Source organism: Miscanthus floridulus, chromosome 6 (genome assembly GCF_019320115.1).
Source record: "Miscanthus floridulus cultivar M001 chromosome 6, ASM1932011v1, whole genome shotgun sequence".
NCBI lineage: Eukaryota > Viridiplantae > Streptophyta > Magnoliopsida > Poales > Poaceae > Miscanthus > Miscanthus floridulus.
In genome coordinates, this window is record NC_089585.1 from 13,784,794 (window position 1) to 13,796,010 (window position 11,217).

General features: G+C 45.6%; 1 non-coding gene across 1 annotated transcript; it reads right to left on the reverse strand.

Annotated features, from left to right (window-relative positions):
* Positions 1–1,216: 1,216 nt before the first annotated feature.
* TRNAS-UGA (transfer RNA serine (anticodon UGA)) lies at positions 1,217–1,298 on the reverse strand. The gene has a single exon. It is a non-coding gene; the product is annotated as a tRNA-Ser (tRNA).
* Between the last annotated feature and the right edge of the window lie 9,919 nt (positions 1,299–11,217).

Genomic DNA, 11,217 nt, shown 5'->3' on the forward strand with positions numbered 1-11,217 from the left:
TGCAACTAGAATTGTTGGATAGGTGGCTTGCAACCCTTGTAGAACTAGAACAAGTTTGCATTTCGCTATCTGTCATATTAATCAAATTGCTCTAGCTGATTTGTAGATTTTTAAATAGACTATTCATCCCTCTCTAGCCATATTAGGACCTTTCACCCTGCTACGCCATACCATGCTCCATCCTTCATCGCGCCCGGGCTAGGCGACCAAGAGAGGGGGCCGTCGCTAGCCGGGCCCAGGCTAGGCCTAGGCGCAGCTAGCCGCTGCCAGGCCGTGCCACCATCCTCGGCCACCGGTGGTCGGAACCGGCCGTTTCCCACTCTGCTCTGTGTTGCACGGAAGAAGGGTGAAAAGCGCATGTTGCAAGCGTATATTTCAAGTGTTTCAGGATTTTTCTGAGATATGTTGCAAGTGCTTCAAATGGATGTTGTAAAAATAGATCGGGATGTTGCATAAGTTGCAATGGTTGTACACGTATGTTGCAAGCTTCTGTTCTCAATATTTCATATTTTTCCGACGTATGTTGCAAGTGTGTTTATCTAGATGTTGTATATGGTTTCACACCTATGTTGCAAGTGTTTTATCTGGATATTGCGTATGTTTGCAATTGTTTTTTCAGGTGTTTTCACAAGTGTTTCAGACGAATGGTCCAAATGTTTTATCGTCTTTAGACGTATGTTGCAATTGTTGTATATGGATGTTTCAAAACTAGATCATGTGTTGCATCTCCCTCCTCGTCTTCTGCTGCCTCGCTTCGGTGTCAGGCGCAGGAAGCAAGAGCAGGTGAAAGTAGGTCCCCGCTGACGTGGGGGCGGTCCCCATGTGAATGCGCGGGCGCGCGACAGCATGTAGTATGTGAAGTAGCAACAGGAGCAGCATCAGCAGTAGGCGTGGGCTGGCAGGCACAGCCGGCGTGGCAGGCGCAGCGGCACGGGCATCCAGACCGAGGGCTGGCGTCCAGACGTCGAGGCGCTGGCCACTCCGATATTCCAATGGTTTTGAGGTTAGCATCATTTGCAGATTGGCAGCCCCATTGCACCAATACTGACAGGCCACCAAATTAGAGGGGGGGGGGGGGGGGGCGGCAATAAATAAAAAATAAAGGCATCAATGGATGGATATTATTATCCATAAGTGAAAAGGACAACACAAATTATATACATATTTCAAATCTAAAACAAAATATTAACGCGTGAAAGAAAAAAAAAACTACCGTCGTCGACAGCAGGGTTCAAACCCGCGCGGGCGAAGCCCCACAGATTTCAAGTCTGTCTCCTTAACCACTCGGACATATTGACGTTTGCTGTGTGGTTAAAGTTTCTAAATTAATTATTACATAAATTACGTTTCTGTCTTGGTCTATGGAAGAGATCCATGGGCCTTGCCACTCGATACCCCAGACAGATGTATGTAGCATAGCCTAAAGACAAGCCCATCTACTTGGCCTCCTAGTAGGCAGGAAAAAAATTAAGAACTGTTTGGTGCGACTCTAATAGGGTGTTTTGGTTTGCCGAACAGATGAATTCGGAACCATCTACTCCCTAAAAAAAATTCGGAACCATCTGATCCGAACTCCGAACCTGGCATCACTGTTTGGTTTGCATAACGGATCAAACTCGTTCTTATCAATCAGTTGTCCTTACTGCTAATTGCAAGTTAACTAGTAGAATCAACTTGTTCTTTGAAAAGCCATAGGACGACTACATCCTTGTTTGGTAGATAAGCTTCACATATAGAGTAAAAGTGACGATCAAAATAAGTTGATCTGATCTAGCTTTTGCTTTTTACTCCTTCCGTCTCTAACAAAGAGTCGCTATCAAAATCGTGCTGGTCAACTTTCTCAACTTTAACTAGGTTTATAGAAAATACATGCAACATTTATATCTCCAAATAAGTTTATTATGAAAATATATTCAATAATCTACCTAATGGTACTAATTATGTACCATAAATATTAATATTTTGTTAAATATATTTGGTCAAAGTTAAAAGTTAATGACTTTTTTTTACATAGGGAGTAGTACAAATAAGAGTGAGAATAAGCGTGGCCTGACGATCAATTTGACCGTTGGTTTCAGCTTATTTTGACCATAAACAGTTTATAAGATATCCCAAGTAGGCCCTATGTGCCGGAGGAACCCACTCTGTGCGCGTCCATTCATCAAACCAAACACGTTGTAGTTGGAGCTGGATGCAAATGTTTGGGTGAGAACCTCCAGCCTAGGCCTCACCATCCAAACTTGCCCGAGATTCAGAACGTATCATGCCATATACTCCTGCATGCTTATGAATGTAACACCCCGGGTGTTTAAATACTAAAACCTGACATGTCATCATACGCATTGCAAAGCATTTGGCATTTGGTGAAAACTTTGAGATGCATACACTAAAACAAGTTTATATTTATGTGGTATGTGTGTGAATTGTATTGTTTGACTCAAGTTCAAAGTTTGCTTGGATTTTTAAATTTTCGAGAAAACCCTGATTTTCAGCATTTAAATCCTACCCTGAAAACTCATTTCAAAATCTAAGCATATTTTGGGGTTGAGCCCAAAAGCAAAAGTGTAGAGCTTGACAAGTTATACAAAGTTTGTATTTGGAGTTTTCAAAGCTGTTATGAAAAATTTGGAGTAATTCGAAAAGACGTAATTCGTTAAATTTCCCCTATTCGAATTCAAAAGTTCATTTCAAAATCTAGACCGAATTTGGGGGTGGTTATAAAAGCAAAGTTGTAGAACTTTTGATTTTGAATAACTTTTATTTTGGAGATTTTTGAGTTGTTACAAAAATTTGGGAGTAATTTGAGTTTCAAACTGGATGGCAATTCTGTAATATTGATGAACAGTGTTCACCGCTCTTGCCACATGGTCGGCGACCGTCTTCGGCGTTCCAGGCGCGCACGTGGCAGCCTTGGCTTCGCGCTGGCGTGGGAAAGACTTCCGCCGTGGCTTCTCCTTGCTTCCTTGGCCGTCCTATAAAGCTCTGGAGCAGTCGCCGTTCTTCTTTTTCCCTTGCTCTGTTTTTCCGTCGGCCTTGCTCATCTCCAGCGAGCTCGCACCGTCGCGGTAGTGCTCCACCGTCGCAGCTAAAGCCAGTTCTAGCTCTGTCTCCTTCTTGCGCATCCACCCAGCCAACTGTGGTCGACTGATTTTGCCAGGAACTTGCTGACCACGCTCTTCTTCCTTGCGGCCGGCAACATCTCCGTCATGGCAGCGCCGTCGTGGCCAGCGCTCTACACTGAGCCTCTGACCTTGTGAAGCCTTGTTTCAGCTTCTTCGTGATGCCGTGGTGCTTCGTGCCTGGTTGATTGACCGTTTTGTCCACCGCAGTAGTCGGAACATCGCTGTCGTCGTGGCTTGCTCCACCGTGGTTGCTGTGAACGTCGACCCATCTCTCCGTTGGTCCTCCAGCTCGGTCATCGACTCCAGCGTGATCGGGGTGAGCCCCTGAGTCTTTCTGGGCCATTTGTTTAGTCGCTACTGGCCTTGTTTCACCAGCGTAACACCAGCCGAGCCGCCGTGTCCGCCATGGCCGGTACCGTGCTCATTTCATGCCGCAATCGATGCAACTAAGGACGTCAGTAGGTGAGCTTAGTCAGTGGGGAGTATGTTGGTGCAGTTGCATTCGCATGTTAGTCTCATCGGCGGCGGGGAATCATCAGGTCAGCGCCGTCGCCGTCGCGGTCAAAGCCAGAGGTAGAAGATGACTGAGTGGGGTCGGGTTGTCAGCGACTCAGCGTTCAAAATGGATTTTTTTTATTTTCAGATTGAATGAATAGTATCTATTTTTGTTATTTTTGTGTAGATTTATTTAGAGCTCCAAAAATTATGAAATTTTTGTGTGACTTCTCTGTGATGTATAATATTTAAGAAAAATATGAAATATTGTTTTTCAGTACCTTTTGAATGTGATAAAAAATTGCTCAATTTATTAATAAATGGATTTCCATGATTTTTTCTAGGCTTATTTAATTGTCCAAAAATTATAAAATTTGTTTTAGTCACTTACTTATCATGTAATGAACATTTACAAAAAAATTGAGGTCAATTGGAACAAGTTGATTTATTTCATAATTCTTAATTAATTAATTAATTCTTAAAAGCAAATAGTAACCTTTAGTGATTTAGGTTTTGTTTGAATTTTTGATTGAGTGATGTCCTTGGGTCATTAGTTGGTAATGATCCTTGGCAATTGATGTAAGTAGTACGAAAAAGATTTGGTTAGTTTGACTTGTAACTGTACCACGAAGGAAAGTTGTATTCAAATTGTTAATTTTTGCATCCATCATCGAGCATCATGTTTCGTATTCCGTATCATGTTAAACATGGCATTGTTACTACTGTATAGTGAATGAAGGTGAACACGTGGTAGTTAATCAAGTTGCGGAGGAGGTTAATCCGTCTGTTGAGGTCGGATCGAATACTTGTGAAACATCGCAGGAACCAGGACTTTTCCGTCAACGAAGACAAGCCCCGGATGCATTCAACCCTACCTTGTATTTTACAAATTGATTTCACTTTTTGCTTCTTTTTACTGCATTAAGTGATTATGAGTCAAGTAAAAATCAAATTGGTACATTACCAACCTTGTTATTCCATATTTATCATATTACCAGTTTTAAATTCGTATATACCTAGTTTTGCTTAGCTATGCTTAGAACGATGAAAGTCGGGTGATTATCTACCACCTGCAAGTTTTAAATAGAACTTTGGTTACTTATGTTATCATGTGATACGGGAATGTGGAGTAATAAATTTAGACCGGACGGATTCGGTGTGTGTGAGCCACAAGATATGGAGGTCTTGTGAGCGGGTCCTTTCTGTCTGTGTCGATTAAGGTCCGTACCATTGTTGAATTGCATGAGATGAGACTTTGTAGTACTAACCACATACTCCGATAAGCCTTTACTCAGCTATTCTATTATGAGAATGGCTACTCGCGTACTGGGAGTGGAGAGATGGCTGAGAGTAGCATGTATCCACGTGGCCATGGGCTGGAATGGTGGAGTACTGTATTCTCGGGTGGCGCGGACCCGTTCTTATTTTAGAGGATCCAAGAGTAGGTTGGTATATGTAGGTCGGGGACCTGCATATGTCGTGTGGTCTGGAATCTCTAGCTGGGCTTAATCAGTTCGAATCGTCGTTGCTCCTCGGTTATGGAGACTCAACTCACTGTTTATCATCATAGTATTAATAACTAGGAACTTGAAAATAGTTTGTGAAGGTGTTGGATATGAAGATTCATGATCTCGTTACGGATCGTGTCATCTTTGTATATGATTTTATGAAGTTTTAACTGTTGAAATAAAGAATTTTGTTAAAGGGCTTTTACGCAAAATAACTTTGATTATTGCTAAAACCATACCTTGAATCCCTAAGCCTGCATTCCTGAGTCTTTTCAGTTTTATTTCGGTTAAGTCTTGTTGAGTACTTTTGTACTCAGGGTTCGTTGACCCTTGTTGCAGGTGAGCCTCATGAGCAGATCTGTTTTGGATCGTGCTGCATGACGGTTGTTCCTTGTGATGACGATGAGAAGTAAATGTGTGGCCCTTAGGTAGGGCAGTTTCATTGTGTATTTTGTATTATATTATAATGCCACTCTACTATTTCGTTTGTAATAATCATCGAACTTAGTTATGAGGTTTGAAACTACTGTTTTATAAATTATGTTATTGTAAGACTTTCGCTGTTTTTACTCTGATGTCGATGTTTGAATAAATGTTGTAATACTGCAATGACTCTGTAACGTGATCCTGCTCGAAAGTCAGTGGATGATTCAGGAGTTCCCCGAGGACACCCGACAGTCTTCTTAAGTTAACGAAAACATATGCATAAATGTCAAAGGTCGTCGGACAGTGACAGATGCATAGTGGGCCCTATAATTTAGGAGGTTCTACCACAATGAACTTATGAAACTGCCATATAAAATTAGAAGAAAAGTAGTTGGAAAAATAAATACAACCCACGACAGTCTCGTAAGGCTCTCTTTGCTGATTAGGATCGGGAAATGAAAATTTTTGGATGTCTGAAAGGTCCTAATGGCTAGAGGGAGGGTGAATAGCCTAATAAAAATTTGTACAACAACACTTAACCAAATGGTTAGACAATTATGAGGCGAAGCAAGTGTTGCGCTAGCCTACTCAAAATGCAAGCCACCTACCATAATTCTAGTTTAGATAGTGTCAATTCACACAAAATCAATGACACTACCCTATGTTAGTGTGCTCTCAAAGGCTAACTAAAGAGCCACACCAACCAAGCATGCAAGCTCTCACAACTAGCTACACTAAAGAGCTTGTCAACTAGTTTGCGGTAGAGTAAAGAGAGTGATCAAGAGGGTTATACCGCCGTGTAGATGAATGAACCAATCAATCACGAAGATGAATAACAATGATGACCAATCACCTCGGAATTAATGATGAACACAATGATTTTTACCGAGGTTCACTTGCTTGCCGGCAAGCTAGTCCTCGTTGTGGCGATTCACACACTTGGAGGTTCACGCGCTAATTGGCTTCACACGCCAAACCCTCAATAGGGTGCCGCACAACCAACACAAGATGAGGATCACACAAGCCACGAGCAATCCACTAGAGTACCTTTTGGCGCTCCGCCGGGGAAAGGTCAAGAACCCCTCACAATCACCACGATCGGAGCCGGAGACAATCACCACCTCCGCTCGACGATCCTCGCTGCTCCAAGCCGTCTAGGTGGCGGCAACCACCAAGAGTAACAAGCGAAATCCACAGCGAACCACGATCACTAAGTGCCTCTAGATGCAATCACTGAAGCAATGCACTTGGATCACTCCCAATCTCACTATGATGATGAATCAATGATGTAGATGAGTGGGAGGGCTTTGGCTTAGCTCACAAGGTTGCTATGTCAATGAAAATGGCCAAAGATGTGAGCCACAGCCGGCCATGGGGCTATAAATAGAGCCCCAATCAAATAGAGCCGTTATACCCCTTCACTAGGCAAAACGCGCTCTGACCGGACGCTCTGGTCATACTGACCGGACGCTGGCCCTCAGCGTCTGGTCGCCCGATGGACGCCACGTGTCATCGCCTTCAAATGCTGTTCGTCAGATTCCAACGGTTATGACGCTGACCGGACGCTCCGATCAAAACTGACCGGACGCTGAAGCCCCAGCGTCCGATCGTTTCCAGTAAGCTCCCCGAGGCATGTTTTTCCGACCGGACGCGTCCGGTACACCTTGACCGGACGCAGCCAGCGTCCGGTGCTCAACCCTAGCCTACTGTGCCGTCTGACAGCTCGACCGGACGCAGCCTTTCAGCGTCCGGTCGCTGAGTGACCCAGCGTTCGGTCAGTAGACCGACGCCAGCATCATTTCGACCAACTCCATTTCAACTCTAACTTCTTCACCCTTGCTCCAATGTGCCAACCACCAAGAATTTTGCATCCGGCGCAATAGAAAATAGACATTTCATTTTTTCAAAAGCGCCTAGATCCTAAATGCATATGCAATGAGTTATCAAGGGTGTTAGCACTCCACTAGATCCTAAATGCATATGCAATGAGTTAGAGCATCTAGTGGCACTTTGATAACCGCATTCCGATACGAGTTTCACCCCTCTTAATAGTACGGCTATCAAACCTAAATGTGATCACACTCTCTAAGTGTCTTGATCACCAAAACAAAATAGCTCCTATGGTTTATACCTTTGCCTTGATCTTTTTGTTTTTCTCTTTCTTCTCTTCAAGTTTAAGCCCTTGATCATCTCCATGCTATCACCATTGTTATGTTATGATCTTCATTTGCTTCTCTACTTGAAGTGTGCTACCTATCTCATGATCACTTGATGAACTAGGTTAGCACTTAGGGTTTCATCAATTCACCAAAACCAAACTAGAGCTTTCAATGTCACATCGGATGTTTCGAGGATGTCGAAAGGGGTTTTTGAATACTAATAAAAAAACTAATTACATGGCTCACCTGAAAACTGTGAGACGAATTTATTAAGCCTAATTAATCTATCATTAGCACATGTTAGTTACTGTAGCACTTATGGTTAATCATGTACTAATTAGTCTTAAAACATTCGTCTCACGATTTTCAACCAAACTGTGTAGTTAGTTTTTTTAGTCTATATTTAATACTCCATGCATGTACCATAAGATTCGATGTGATAGTTTGGGGTGAAATTTTTTTTTGAACTAAACCGGGCCTTATCTTCACGTCTCTGTGTGCATAGTTGCGGCTGGCGGCGGGGATGAGGTGGCGTGCGACTTCGAGTACGAGGTAACAGCGGAGTTAATGCACTAGTGGTACAGGTAAGTGAGGTGCTGTAGGCGCTGTCGTAGCCGCATCCATCTCTGATCCAACCTCATGGGGCGCTGGCTACGGCCTACTACGGGCGACGGCGGGGCCGGCCGGCGATGGACGCAGCCAACAGCTACGGTATCCACGTCACTCCTCATTGAATCCGGCCGTAGCTACTCCCTCCTTGTCTATAAGCAACCGCCGGCCCGCCCTTCCTTCGATCGATCCTCTTCCCGAGACGATAGCTGAGGTTGGTTTGGCCATTCATGGCGGGCACCGGTGACCGCCCGGCAATGGCAAGCAAGTGGCAGCAGCCGGCAGCAGGATGGATGGAAACACGGAACCACAACCACGGGCACTGTTACTCTGCCTACACGGGATCGCCACGTAGGCTTCGTTCGGCTTACCCTATATTTAGTTGGTTTGGCTTCTTTTTTTCAGTCGGAATAATATTTTTCTCTCACAATATTTTAGTCAGAACAATATTTTTCAGCCAATTTTAATTAAGATTCAGCAAACCGAACGGGACGTATTCAAGGAAACGATCGATGTTCCCAACATCCACCGCTGCACGCACGCGGCAGAAGATGAGAAGATCGAACAGGACGGCGCGCGCGTCGTCGGCGCCACCGCCCATCGCCACGGCGCCCAGCCACCCAGGTCACATCCGAGAGGTCAGAGGAGAGGAGAGGAGAGGTAATAGAGTACGCCACTCATGTTTCAGAGTTTCAGCACTGCAGGTGCATTGTCGTCAGATGAACGCCGCCGAAGGGATCGACGGCTTCGCACGACACGAACAAACCCGTCGAGATCGAGTGCGTGCACGACTGCACGTACTCCATCCAACACTGGATCGAGGCACGTGCCACAGCTCTTGGATTGGTGGCTAGCTAGAGATGTAGTGGAGCTGATTAACGTATGGTATGGATATGGGCGACCTCGATTGGCAACCGGCCGGCCGGCGCGCGGGCAGCACGCAGCAGCCAGCAGCCATCTCGATGCCCGTCGTCGACTCGGCGACCGCATTGAAGATGGCGAAGCGAGATTAAGGGCCCGTTTAGTTTGGAAGCCAAAAACCAAAAATTTTTAAGATTTCCCGTCACATCAAATCTTACGGCACATGCATAGAGTACTAAATGTAGACGAAAAAAAAAACCTAATTACACAGCTAGCCGAGAAATCGTGAGACGAATCTTTTAAGCCTAAATAGTCCATAATTGGACAATTTTTGCCAAATAAAAACAAAAGTGCTACAGTAACCCAAAGCCAAAAAATTTCGGAACTAAACGGGACCTAAAGTTCAGACTCGCTCGCGGCCATATGCGTGCGCACACCAATGCAAGCCACTGGTACGACCGCTCCCATGTAAAAATTCCTACCGTTCCCATCCAAAGGAGCACCCGGCCTGCTCCAAGTTCGATTAAAGCCCCCTTTGGTACGGTTCATCCAAAACAGCTTCACTGGTGAAGTCAAAGCCGGTGAAGTTAGAAAAACTGGTTTTTTCCGGCTTCTAGTTCATTTTAACCCCGGCTTACAAAACGGCTTCATGCTACAGTGCCTCGATTTGCGCAAAATAAATGAAGCCGAAGCCGGCATAAGCCATGCTAAAGAGGCCCTAAGAAGTTGATGAACGGTGAAATTCAAAACGGACGTCCGAACGCCCTCCTCCCTCTCAGTCCTCACTGCCCTCTTTTTCCCGTGCCCGGCAGCCCCCCCTCCTCTGCCCTCCACCGCCGGTGGCCCCTCCGTCCCTCTTCCTCTCTGTGCGACAGCGTTCGTCTTCCTCCTCGCCCACCGCCCCGCCACGGTGCGGTAGGGTCTCGCCGGAGCTCCACAGCCATGGCCACGGAGCTCTGGTGAGACCCTACCACGCCCGCGGCAGCCTCCTCCTCCCCCTCCCCCTCCCCTCCCACCGTCGCCATGACCATATTCGCTCGCGAACACCGCCGCGATGCCCCTGCCCCGCCCTGGTCCGTCCGCTTCCACTGCCGCCAGGACCCGAACGCTGCCCTCCCGCCGTCCCCACCGCCTGGCTGGCCTGCCTCCCTCTTCCCCCCAAAACCCCCTTCTAAGGCCGCCGGAGTTGGAGAAGAATAGGGGAAGAGGCCGGAGAGGGAGACTGCCGTCGCCGTCGTTGGAACCCTAACCGCCGCTGTCATCGTCTTCGTCTTTGGTGGTGCGCGGGGTCGCGTGGCCGACGCGCGAAGGTGGCGTCTGGAGGCCGGACACCCGAGTACAATCATTTCCGAATTCAAAAGGATCACCGGGTCACGCTAGACGACAGGAGAAATGAAGAAAAATGAGCAGTACCACCATCAGATTCCTACATTACTTCTGAAGCAACCAATGATCATCATTACAGCACTAGCACTCCCATTGATGATCCTTCATTCCTTCTCCTGAGCAGTCCCTGACAATCGTTTGCTATTTTCCGCTCCTCGTACGTACAGCAAGCCCAACCTCGGCGTAGGGGGTGTTTGGTTTCTATATGAAAATTTTAGTCCCTGTCCCATCGAATGTTTGGACACATGCATAAAGTATTAAATATAGACGAAAAAATAACTAATTACACAGATTGTGGCTAATTTGCGAGACAAATTTTTTAAGCCTAATTAGTCCATAATTTGACAATGTGGTGCTACAGTAAATATGTGCTAATGGCGGATTAATTAGGCTTAATAAATTCGTCTCGTAAATTAGTCTCCATCTATGTAATTAGTTTTATAATTAACTCATATTTAGTTCTCCTAAATAGCATCCGAACGTCCGATGTGACATGGACTAAAATTTAGTCCATGGAATCAAACACCCCCGTAGTAGACCAGTGACCACTGAAGTCACTGGCCCTGTTCGGCTGGCTGAATCTTGACTGAAACTGGTTGAAAAATACTGTTCTGGCTGAATTGTTGTGGGAGAAAAATACTGTTCCGGCTA